The following is a 12,554-nucleotide window of genomic DNA, read 5'->3' as shown; positions in this document are numbered from 1 at the left end:
AAGATTAAAAGGACAAGGATGCAGTTCATGATTATGGAAACCAGAATTTAGATTTTTAGGATGAGATGATAGAGACGTCGTCACTCCTTGGTGTACTGGTCGGTCTGATGGATAACCATGCATTGATATTTATATATTTCTGAGAGCCTCATTACGTCAGAATACTTGGCAGAAGCCATATAAATAAATAATATTATTAACTGTGTTATGCAAGCAATGGCTTTAATTAAAGTTGCGGACTTTAATTAAAGGGTGTTGTGACTTTGGAGAACTGGTGTCTTGGAGAAGTTATAATTATTATGCTGTTTGAATGTTCTCCTGTGTTTGTGTGGGTTTCTTCCTACATTGCCATAAAATGCCCAAAAAACAAAACATATTGGTAGATTAACTAGCTTTCCCCCTATTCATTATTAGGACATGGTAATGAAAAATTACTATATGACTAATAACATGACACATGACAGCTGGTGAAATGACTATGCATGACTTATGTAGCCCAGGGGATCACCCCCTTACTCCATCCTACCATACAAACTTCTTCCCTTGACCCAACTCCCATCCTTTAATAAGGAGACAATACTGCATATTTCATATTACTGCCATTTATTTCAAAACACGCCTTTATTACCTAACACAACCAACTCAAATAACCCGATAAAAAAATAACATACATAACATTCCAATTCCCTAAAGGCTCTAAACCCAGATAAATTTACTACATAAAAAGGTCTGCTATCTTTATGATATTATTGCTTCCAGTTGCCCTTCACCACCTTCTAACAATACATTACCACTTATAGGACTTCCATACCATAGATGGGCTCTCCTAAAATGACTGCCTTTAAGGACCCCAAATTGCCAACCCTAAACCCTACCCACCACTGAACCTTGTACTTGTTTCCTTTCTGCCTAGGTACGGAAAGACCCCTACACTACCTGATTCATGACCTGCGTTTCCCTACACTCTAAATTTTCTTTGACCATAGCTAGTAGATAACGAGAGAAAGGGAAAGACATGCTTTTTTTAAAAAAAAAAAAAGTCATTTTATTTATTATTAATCCTATAAAATAAACCTCCTAAATTCTCCTGCAGTAGACCTTGGCCAGCACGGGGTCACTGTTCTAAAGATTATAGAGTAATCAAAACACATTAAAACAACATTTGGTAGCAGCAAGATCTTGTCTCTAACTGACGCGTTTCACCATGCAGGGCTTCCTCAGAGGATTTCAAGACCTGGTATAATTGCTGAAACTTTTGACCAAAAAGAACTGAAGCCTGGTTTTGGCTAATGCCCAGGAATATCATAAAGATAAAACCAAAATAGTGGTTTTGCATGTTTTTAATCTCCAGCTGTCATTGTGAGAAAGGGTAGTTTGGTGCTAAATGGTGTTTCGGACCAGGTGATTAATTGTAATTATTCAGAGATTATAAAAGAATATTACGAATCCAATCAATATTGTGCACCTAACCAAATGGGGATACACTTTCAATACAGACTGTGATACAATCTGTAATTTGTATTTTGCAATGTATGGTAAATAAGTAAGTAAAGTAAGTAAAGAGTAAAGAGTAAAGGTAAAGAGAAATACAGACATTTTTTGATAAATATCAAATACTATCAGAATAAAATATTTGTATTTAAAAAAAAAAATTATGGCTTTTGTGAATGATTGCAATAGGTATTAGACTGAAATATCTTTATTTTTTGGGGACAGTAAGACAGAAATGTTTCTGCCTTTTTCTGATAAATAGCAAGAGGTAGCAACAAAAACTGCACAAACTGTATATTTCAAGATGTACAGAAGGCTCCTAACTTGTCCCTGTCACAATGCACTTCTCTCACTGCTTCTCTCCCTCACACAGAACACAAGATGGAGTGACTAACCCCTCCCTCCTTCCCTTTATATTTATTTACCCATTCTGAGATCTCTTCTGATTGGCCTGCTGGGCCTTGCTGTGCATTCTGGGAGCAAATGATTTCCTCCCAGCCATGTCATTCGCGCCGGAAAAAGTCGCCATTTCTGCCCCTGCATTTTCCCTCGTTTGTTCGGCGAGAACAAAACCTTATGGTGAATCACAAGGCCGTCCTTGCTTAAATGTTCAGTAAGATGGAACTTACAAACCTCGCTCGCTCATCCCTACTGACAGCACAAGTATATAATTGTAACAATGCTTACACGGAAACATGTTCACTTCGGCTGGCCCTTGTGGGATCTATAGAACTGTGAACTTTGGGAACTGTGGTAATTTTTTGTATATTTTTGTAAAAAATACAGATATCTTTTCTTTTCTGATGGTATGAATACCAAACCAGGATAAAGTCAACAGCATTAAAATGCTACAGAGAAACAGTTATAACTAGTGTTGATGTTCGAATTCGGGTTGACCTTCTATTCGACACGAATATGGCTGTTCAAATTCGGATAGACCCAACCCAAAAAACATGGGATTCAACTGCAAAAATTCGGGAAAAAAGTTTAAAATAAAAATTATTCTTAAATGAATTTAATTTGTATGTGTTTTATTTTACTTCCTGCCTTGATAATAATGAGCAATAGGGGTGGCGAATCTGCCAATTAAGGCGATTAGATTTCAGCTGCGCAATTAAGGAGGATCTGTTAAGCTGTCAATGGTGAGATCATAGCAATTAATTAGCGCACACCTGCTCTCTTTTCTGTGCGTATCTACAGTCCATTACAGGTCAACTGTAGATATGCACAGAAAAGAGAACAGGCGTGCGCTAATTAATTGCTATGATCTCACCATTGACAGCTTAACAGATCCTCCTTAATCGCACAGTTGAAATCTAATCGCCCTAATTGGCAGACACCTATTGCTCATTATTATCAAGGCAGGAATCCAGCTGGCAGTGAGGGGGCGAGTGTACGAGCGCACTGGACTCCGGACCGCGGGAAACCGGCTCGCTGGAAGCGCAAACGTACGCGTGTCCAGCGAGCACGGATTTCATTGATGAATCAGGGCCAATGGGCCAGTGTCACCATCTGTTAACTGAAGAACATGTCCTGCATGCCTTGTCTTCATGAGAAACCATACGGATAAATCAGGTTTTTAGACCTAGGAGATATACAAGGTCAAGTGTATTTTGAATTTTCTCTGTGCTGTGCTGTTTATCATGGCTTTTCTAGAAACTTTGGAGAGATCAAAAACAGGGTTACCCAAAGTGGAACTTTCCTTAACAGCCAAAGTTAAAAAAAAAATCAGTAAACTAAGAGTCCCTTCAGAGTCCCAAGAGAGAAGGATCAGTAGGAGGATTGATTGAGAGGGCTTCCAGTGGTACCAGTTATCTCCAAAATAATGGGGGAATGCCTTTGTCCACTTGGCCCTTTCATTTCTTGGTCATTTCATAAAACTGAATTTCTGGTAGTCACCGGTGATGGCCACTCCATTCTTAAGACATCAGATGCCCCTAATCTAAACGTTAGTGGATCAATAAATGCAGTGGAATGGGGGTGTACATTATCTCACTCAAAGATATTGCGGAGACCCCATAACCATAGGCCCAGTTATTAAAACCCTTTTCTTTTTGTCCTGCTGGGAAGAGATGCACTGATTAAACTAAAAGCTTACATCAAATACAGAGGATGAAGCTATAGTGACATCTGTTGGATCAGATGATCATAACACTTTTGTCCCGCTGATGTTAGCCCAGTGTCCACAAGAACATTCCCGCTGATCTAGAGAATGTCCCAAAATGGAATCTTGTCTTTAAAAGGAGGACCAGTGGCCCGAAAGCAGTTTAAAACAGTTTGTTGTCTTTGTCACAAGAGCCAATAATTTAAAGGGACGTAAAACCCCGTCTCCTTTCTATAAATTGTACAAAATTGTTAGTTTGTGTTAGAAGTGTTAATGTGAGCTAGCAATTCTGTGTAGGTAGAGATACCATTTATTGTGCGATTTTTTTCCCCCCTAATTTTGTCTTTGTTAAACACATTTCATGACAGTATGCAGATTTCCATGTTTTTGGTATTTCTTTTATTGATTACATGCACTCCAGCAATCACTGTATAGCATTTATCAGATAGGCTACCATCTACCATTTCTGTAAAATATATTTTAAAACATACTATTGAAGTCTTTATCAGCAACCCCCATCCATGTACCAGTAGACAGTTGTCCGTTCATAATAGAAAGAAACTGAACAAAAACCCTATTGCGGGTTACGGATGAGGGTGCAAGATCCCTACATCTTATTTTCGTAAGGCTTGCAAGAATTTTCTAGAGCTGCTCTGACTCTCTGGAATGGTCTTCCTCGACCTATTCAGCGTGCACTAAAAATCCATCTTTTTATACTTGCCCACCCATCTTCTTCTGACACTTAAAACCCTCACAACTTACCCAGTATTCCATATCCCCAATCCCCTAGTGTGTGCTACTTCCTCCTCTTCTTAGATTGCAAGCTCTTCTGGACAGGGCCCCCTCTTCCTCCTGTGTCACAGTCTGTATCTGTCTGTCATTTGCAACCCCTATTTATTATACAGCGCTGCATGATATGTTGGCGCTATATAAATACCGTTCAATAAAAACAATAATAATTGGCTTTGAAACCCCTAGTCACCCCATACTGGTTACTACAGTTTTTCCAGATATTGCCCCAGGCTTTTGATTGGTTCATTATAAATCAGCCCGTTTTTGCAGACCTGCTATAGCTAGAGTGTACTATCTTATATTCTAAATGTTATGTTTTATCTTACCTTTCATATCTTGAAAGTAATTTTAGATTTCCCAATAAGTTGTTTTCCTAACAGAGAGTTACACTAAAATGTGAGCCAGAATTTTCCCAGAATATATTTCATGCTGGCCTTATAGTTGGCAATAAATAATTAGGACTGTGGCCTAGGGCACCATGGCTAATAGAGGGAGAATTCAGGCCTTTCAACTGCACAGTTTTGAGAGATACAGACTGTTCAATCTCTGTATAAGCTGGAAGCTGCTAACCTGAGAAAAATGTACAGCTGGAAGCTCTTTGACACAGTAAGATGTTCGTCTCAGCCAATGGCCTCTTCTGACAACCGGGAGAGTAAGGAATCCCTGCTCTTGGAAGTGAGGTGGTAGTGCATGTCTGTGTCTCTATCTGTCTCTCTTATGCTGTCTGTGTACCCAATTTTCCTGTGGGAGATAATAGAAGAGGTTACTACCTCTGTGGCCTCAGAGGTCTTGGCCTCTAGTGCGCTTGGCCCCTGAACCCCCTAGGGCCTGGCGCTGGATCAGGAGTCCCTTAAATGACCCTCTATTGCATGCAGAGCAGCCATATGTCTGAGGCTGAAGCTGCTGCAGCTGGGAGAAATCCTTGCCGGAGCCCAAGGTTGGGAGGGGGGAGGCGAAATTCTGCACAGTCTGCCTCCCATTCCAGGACACCTGCACCTAGACTGCCTGCTGCGGGGGCAAACAGCCAAGAAGAATTTTGGAGAAACGGTGGGAGCAGCTGGCCCCAGAACAATACTGGTGAGAGGGGCAGAGCTGGGACTCTGCTGCAGGGGAAGATGCTGTGTGGCTCCTGTCATATGTTAAGGGGGAGAGAGTCGGTCCCCCAGTGGCTGCATATGAGCCGCGGGTCTCCGCCAACAGGGTGGAGGTGTCAGCAGGTATAACGGGCACCCGTGAGGGGCGCGGCTGCAAGACTCTGCCAAACTGGCTCCAAGAAGATGGTACCCACAGCAGAGGGCATAGGGTCAGAAGCCCAATTTGCCTGCACAGCTGTGCAGGTTAAAGATATATGCTGGGAATATGCAGGGCACAGAGAGCAGGGGTGAAGCAAGAGACAGAAATAGAGATCCTTATATCTTCCTGTTTGGGGGGTGGGGCTAGCTGTAGTGGGGACCAGTGCCGCTATTCCCTGGTGATGTCGACCCTGCTGGAGGAAGGAGAAGAGAGGAACAGTATGGAGGAGAATGGCATGGTGGTCTGTGGTTTCCTGGCCTCTAAGGCCTGGGAGGGGCTCAGGCATGCGCCTGAAGATGCCTGGTCAGAGGGTGAAGTGTCTGCAGGTAATGGTAGACTGGGATGGTGGCAGAGTGGCGCAGGGCACAGCAACTGGAGGGTCCACTGGCCCTAATGGCCTGGGTGAGTGCCATGGGGCATAGGGTGAGAGAAAGGTTTAGTAGGGTCAAGGATATTGGGGAAGGAGTGGAGGATTGCAGGTGCCAGTACAAGCAGGGGTAGGTGATGCAGCTAGTGGTGAGGTCTACGTGTGTTCTGAAGGGTCCCTGGGGGCGCACCTTTAGCAGGAGGTCATAAAACAGATTTGAAGAGGTGAGTTTATTGATATCTTTATGCTGTTGCTGCTAGAGTGTCTTAACTTGGATAGACTGAGTGGAAAAAGGGTGAGGAGAAGGCAAAGCGTTGTCGGATGATACCTGGCACATTTGCCTATTGGTTGCAAGCATTTGCCATCTTTGCTAATATGTTGGGTGACAAGGCGCATATAGGGAGACAAACAGGGTGTGGCTTGGCTGTGGTACGATCAGCAGTTTTGCCAGCAGAAGGAGTTCAGGCCATCCATTTGCTGGAAGCACAAAGATGTCAGTTTACGGGTGAAAAGGATGACGCCTCTTAGGTCAGCGGATCAGACTTTTTGAGGGCTGGTGGCCTGCATCCTTTTGGGTCCCTGGCCTTCCAAAAGAAATAGTGGGCGTTTAACAAAGAGGTGTATAAATTTTGCAGGACTTGCTGTTTCAAGTATTAGTATGCGGAGTGCGGAGTGCAGATGCATAACGCAACAAGATGTTTTAAGCAAGTTAGGGGTGTGGCATGGATTATGCTGGAAAGAGTGAGGACGCCGGGTGATGGTCGACCCTTCCTAAATAGACACACGAATAGGCCCGCAGCATGGCTGCTAAAGAGGGGTTTATGATGGGTTTTCATTTTCCAAGCTGCATGGACAAAACGCTGTCAATAGTGATAAACCTGAACCTGAAGCCTGAGGTAGTATCATTGAAGCTGGAAAAGGAAGTAGATATGGGAAGAGTAGGAAAAAGTTTTTAGAATCACTGGTGGAGCATAAGACTGAAGGGTCCGCAGAGAAGATAGTGTTTTGGGGGATCACCACAGACACAGAGGCGATGTAATGCAGGCTGCCAGTGGACAAGCTGCAGGCATTGCAGGAGGAGGTGACTATGGTGAGTGAATGGAAAAAAATTAAACTGCGGGAGCTTCAGTTCCTATTGGGCAAGTGGAATTTTGCCTGTAGGATTATGCTGATGGAGCGCATCCTTGTGAGGAGATTGGCAGCTGTTAAAGTTAGTTGCCCAACACATTTCATTTGGTTGAACAGGGAATTGAGGGTGGTTATTGCTGGTACCTGGTATTACTTTGTCTATAATAGAATTGTGCTGTTTGTGCTGTCCAGGTACCAATACTATAATTGCTGATTCTTTGTCTCTCTTTCAGTGGGAGGTTTTCCTTTGGGTGGCACCAGGAGCGGATCAGCAGGGCGTGCTTTGTCTCAGCAAATTGTGGAAGATAGTGTTGGACTCATAGCTATTATAATTAAGCGGTCTGTGAGTAGGGCCACTTGGGCATCATATGCTATGGTAGGGTGGAGTGATAAAGATTTTGTGGGGAGTGTGGAGGAGCTCCTCAAGAAGAAGAGTTCCTGTGCATGTTGATACAGTCTTTGTTTGTCAGTGGGAGTGCTTAACAAAATAAAATGTTGGGTGGCTTTTCTCTTAAATTTGTTGGGTATGAAGGATTTAACTAAAGAATTTCTAGTGGGACAGGCAGTAAAGCGGTAGAGGGTGGATAGCCATATGCTGGATAAAAGGAGGCTGGTGTCTTTTCCCTTATTGGTGGCAGCGTTGGGACGGTTGAATGAAGTTTGTTGTTCACAGTGGAAGGTTCTACTGTTTAGAGTGGCGTTTGTCTTTTTTTGGGGAATTGGATTTTGGGAATAGGAGAATTGATGAGTCCAGCAGTGGGAAGAGAAGGGGGATTGCAAATGGAAGACATGGGGTGGTCAGGGTATCAGATGAGTATACGAATTACAGGATCTAAAACAGATCAGGTGGGGGAAGGGATTTACTATGGTCCGGCCTAGTGTGGATGGTGGCATCAGTTGGAGAATTTTTGATGGCAAGACCAAAAAAGGGGGGCCCTTATTTGTTGCATGAAGATGGGTCAGTGTTGTGGCAATTGCAATTTTTGACAATTTTTTGCAGGTGCTTGAAGGCAGAAGGGATGAATAAAGGCCTTCGGGTCATTAACCATTGTTCTGCCTCTCCAGTCTAAGCACTACAATGTGATCTCTGTAACTTACAGTTATGATGAGATGGCTATAACTGCAGTCCTAGGTGAATTGGCTGACAGTGACTCAATCCAAAGGACACCTTGTAGATCTTGAAGAAGTTTATTCCAAACTGTGCAGATCATACACCGATGAACAGATGGATAGGTCAAAAAATCATGCTGTGAGGACCGTCATCCACGTAGAAGTTCCTTTCTACAAACTGATGTGCATCTGTCCCAAACTCCTGTTCTCCTTCTTGGGCAGTTTTTCTCAGTCCATAAATGGCAACTGCGGGGGAAGGGCTATTGCCGAACACGTGAACTTTCATCCGGTAGCCTATGACCTTGTTGTTGACATCATTGTTGCGATACCATCTGAACCTGAGGAAGTTTCTGTTATCGTCACGGACGATGAAACAATGAAACATTTGTTGAATGTCAGCCATAACGGCAATTGGCTCTTGTCTAAGGCGGAGTAGGACTCCTAAGAGGTTGTTGTTCAGATTGGGTCCAGAAAGAAGATTGTCATTGAGGGAAACGCCTTCATAACGAGCGCTTGAGTCAAAGACCACTCTAATCTGGACAGGCTTACGAGGATGGTAGACACCAAAACACGGGAGGTACCAGCATTCTTCTCCTTGTGTAAGAGGGGGTGCAGGTTCAGCATGATCTCTCTCAAACACCTTCTGCATAAAGTCGACAAAATGTTTCTTCATCTCCGGTTTCCGGTTGAGGTCTAAAGCGATGAACCGTGAATCTGCGTATTGTCTAATATTTGGAATTCTCTTCCTTGGCGTGCGGAATGGTAGTGGCGCCACCCAGCTGTTAGAATCATCTTGAAAGAACTCTTTACTCATGATTCTCAAGAATTCCTTGTCTTCCATAGTGGCTGCTAACTCATTCTCTTTTGTGGTTACTTCAAACACTGTGTTACCAATGTTGTCATCCCGAAAGATAAATGCTTTCCTATCATCTAGTATGATGCGCTCCGGCATACCTTTGTCACACAGCCTTTCTTTCACACTATAGTGATGTTGTTGTCTTGGAAGGCAAGTAGTGCGTCCATTGGGCAGTACATGTGTTTTAAAGGAAGTAACCGAGAGAGGTTTCCTGGCATTGCTAAGACAGACGTTGCCAATAATGACCCAGCCCAGATCCAGACGCTGGGCGTAAGGTGCATCATGTGGGCCATTGATTTGATGGCGCACCTTGTGCACCCTTAGGATGTCTCTCCCAAGTAGCAACAGGATATCAGCATTTTCCTCAAAGGCTGGTATTTGATCAGCTATGTCCTTCAAGTGAGCATGGTGCAAGGCAGCTTCAGGAGTGGGAATCTCATCTTTGTTAGTTGGAATCTGGTTACACTCAATGATAGTAGGCAAGGGTATTTCGAAGTTGCCGTTGAGAGGAGTAATTACAAGATCACTGGCTCTTCTACCCCAGACTTCTGTAATGCCTGCACAAGTACCTAGGGTATAAGGTAGAGCACCTCCTGCTATGTCTCAGAGATCAAAAAACTTTGTACTTGCTAGAGATTGGTTACTCTGGTCGTCGAGAATGGTATACAATCTTACAGCCTTTTCAGGTTTGTCCTTTCTGTATACACGAACCAAGCATATCTTAGCACAGGATTTCCCACAAAGTCCTTCCCCACATACTGCAGTGCATGTTGAGAACACTGAGGTGGAGGTTGCCGTTTGTTCAGAGTAGTGCTGTGTTGGTACAGATGAAGGGCTTGAACGTGGTTGTCACTACCGCATTCTATGCATTTAATGATGGCCTTACAGTCCTTTGCCAGGTGTTCTGTGGAAGCACAACATCTAAAACAAACTCCAAATCCCTTTAAAAGTTCCTTTAGGTCAAAAAATCATGCTGTGAGCAGCTAACAGGAGCATGCAACTGAGATGAGAGTAGATGACAGAATGAAGAAGAGGGGAGGAGACAAGAGACTAAGTAGAAGCTAGGGGAAGAGAGAAGGGACACACATAATGAAAAGCAAACCATGCATGTGTAACATGACAACCATCACTTGGTGTTGTACGTTAATTATAAGCGGGTTAAGGATGGGGATTGGAATGCTGAATGCAGGTGCTCTGCAGTGCCACTGTTAAGGGCTGGCATACCAATTTTGATATCTCAATTGCACTGGTTACTGGCTGCTCAATATTTTTTATTTCTATTTATTTCATTTCAATGTGAAATTTTTGGGAGAAATGTTGCACGAATCTTGTATGGAAATACTTAAACAAAAATACTTAATCAGATTTCTATGAAATTGGCCTGTATAGCACTTGAAACATAAGTATGGGTCATCCTATCCTATAATTAACAGCTATATCAAGCCATATAATAGGACATGGCAGCAACCAACCCTATCCCCATCAACCCACTGCAGCTTCAACATGGTTGGTATGTTGTGATTACAATGACAATGCATGAAAAAGCAATAACAGTGCAAAAAAGAGATCTAGATAGATCAAATGTCTAAATTATGGCAAAGCATTAATAACTTGGCTATCTGCCGTAGATCCTCTTTCATTTGCAGAACAATGATGCTTCAAAAACTTTACTTCCTGGCAAATCATCATAGTTATAGGAACAATAGCTAATACAGCCTGATATATAAAAATCCCTAATAATATCACCTGCAACAAAGAAAAAAACAAATATTAAAAGAAAGAATGTTGATAAAGGATCACACATTCCCTTAAAAACTGTCTATAATTCTGTTCTGTGCTAGGGATGCTATGTCCTGGATATTCCAAATATTATCTATAATATACATGCACTATCATATTCATGTTGCATAGAGAACACTACGGATCCATGCACACTAAATTCAAGTCACTAGGAGTTTTCTGCTTTTTATAATCTTTTTGCAATGTTATAAATTCACATTGACAGTTGTAAATGTACATTACCATGTGCTTATTTGTCTGAAATGCTTGACAAGGACCACTGACATGCAAATGATTTGCTTTTTAATTGACCTAGAAATACTTCATGCAAAAACATAAATGTTTCAAGCACTTTCAACAGTTTCTTCACCAGGGGAGCTTAAAATCTAATTGTGTTCAGATTGCTGTCACATACTTTTGTTTTTATGCATTTATAAAGCTATGACATATTCCACATTGTTACATATTGTATATTGTTGTATATTGAGCATTTGGACTGAAGTCCACTTCAAAAGTATGGTTTAAAGGATATATTATTACCTGAGTGACTTCCACGGCCCTTGAGTACAAAGCACTGAAACTCTTCTCCAGTATATTTTATGGTTACATATTTCTTGAATGGAAGAAGTCCACCATCACCTAATGCATTTCTCCCAAGACTGACTGCCTCTGCTCACCCTCCCCACCCTTCCATTTGAGTTTTGTTTATTTAATCATAGTGGCTCAGTGTCATATGTGTACATTATCTTGGGCAATATTAATAAAACTATATCTATACTACCTTAGGTAATGTCCACATACTGACCCCCCACCTGACCTAGGAATGCCTACACCTGCCGACTGAAACCCATTTCTTAGTGCGTTTTGATATTTTCATAGCTCCTTAAGACGGGAGAAAGGGGAAGAGGACTAGGGAGAAACTAGTGGATACTTGGTGGAAGTTAGCAATTCAAGGTCCACAAGGGCAGTATTTGGTAATAATAGGGAACCCATGTGAGAGTGTCTCCATGTCAGTAAAGTGAAGGTAGTGTTGATCCAAATAAGAAGCTGAATTAATTTCTGAGGCAGTGCGGTGTACCTGAGAGCAATACTATTAAGTGTTTAGTTTCTAGGTTGTATAGTGGCTATGAAGGATGCTTTTAAGGACCTGCAACACAAAACATTTGTTATTTATGTTTTAGTAAGGAAAATATTATTAAACTATTTGATAATGTTATGGAAATGGTTCAAACTTGGTTTGTTTTTGAACAATAAACAGCTATCAGAGCCATTTGACCCAAACTTGATGTCCTTGTCTTGATTTGGATTGGTAGTAGAAGTGGTTGAATGGTTGGCAGCAGGTTCACATTAGGGGGTGAGCCCTGAGTTGCATCAGCCTTGTCCTTCTCACTTTATACAAGGTCAACTAAAAGCACAAACAACTTTCGGTTCCAGCGCCCAATGCGGTAAGCAGTGGTGAGCAGCAGCTCCAGTTTCATTACCGTATCGTGCCGGTCAGACAGCACCCCATGCTTCCGCGACTCTCGCATCGGGTAGAGGAGCGGACAGAGCGCGAATGGATAAGTACATTTCAGCTCCCCAGAAGTCCAAACGGTGGCAGCAGCAGAAGCAATCAGCCAGGAAGGCTTCTGCAT

This window comes from Pyxicephalus adspersus, chromosome 11 (genome assembly GCF_032062135.1).
Source record: "Pyxicephalus adspersus chromosome 11, UCB_Pads_2.0, whole genome shotgun sequence".
NCBI classification, from domain to species: Eukaryota; Metazoa; Chordata; class Amphibia; order Anura; family Pyxicephalidae; genus Pyxicephalus; species Pyxicephalus adspersus.
The sequence above is the reverse complement of the archived record's forward strand: the minus strand, read 5'-3'. Positions refer to the sequence as shown.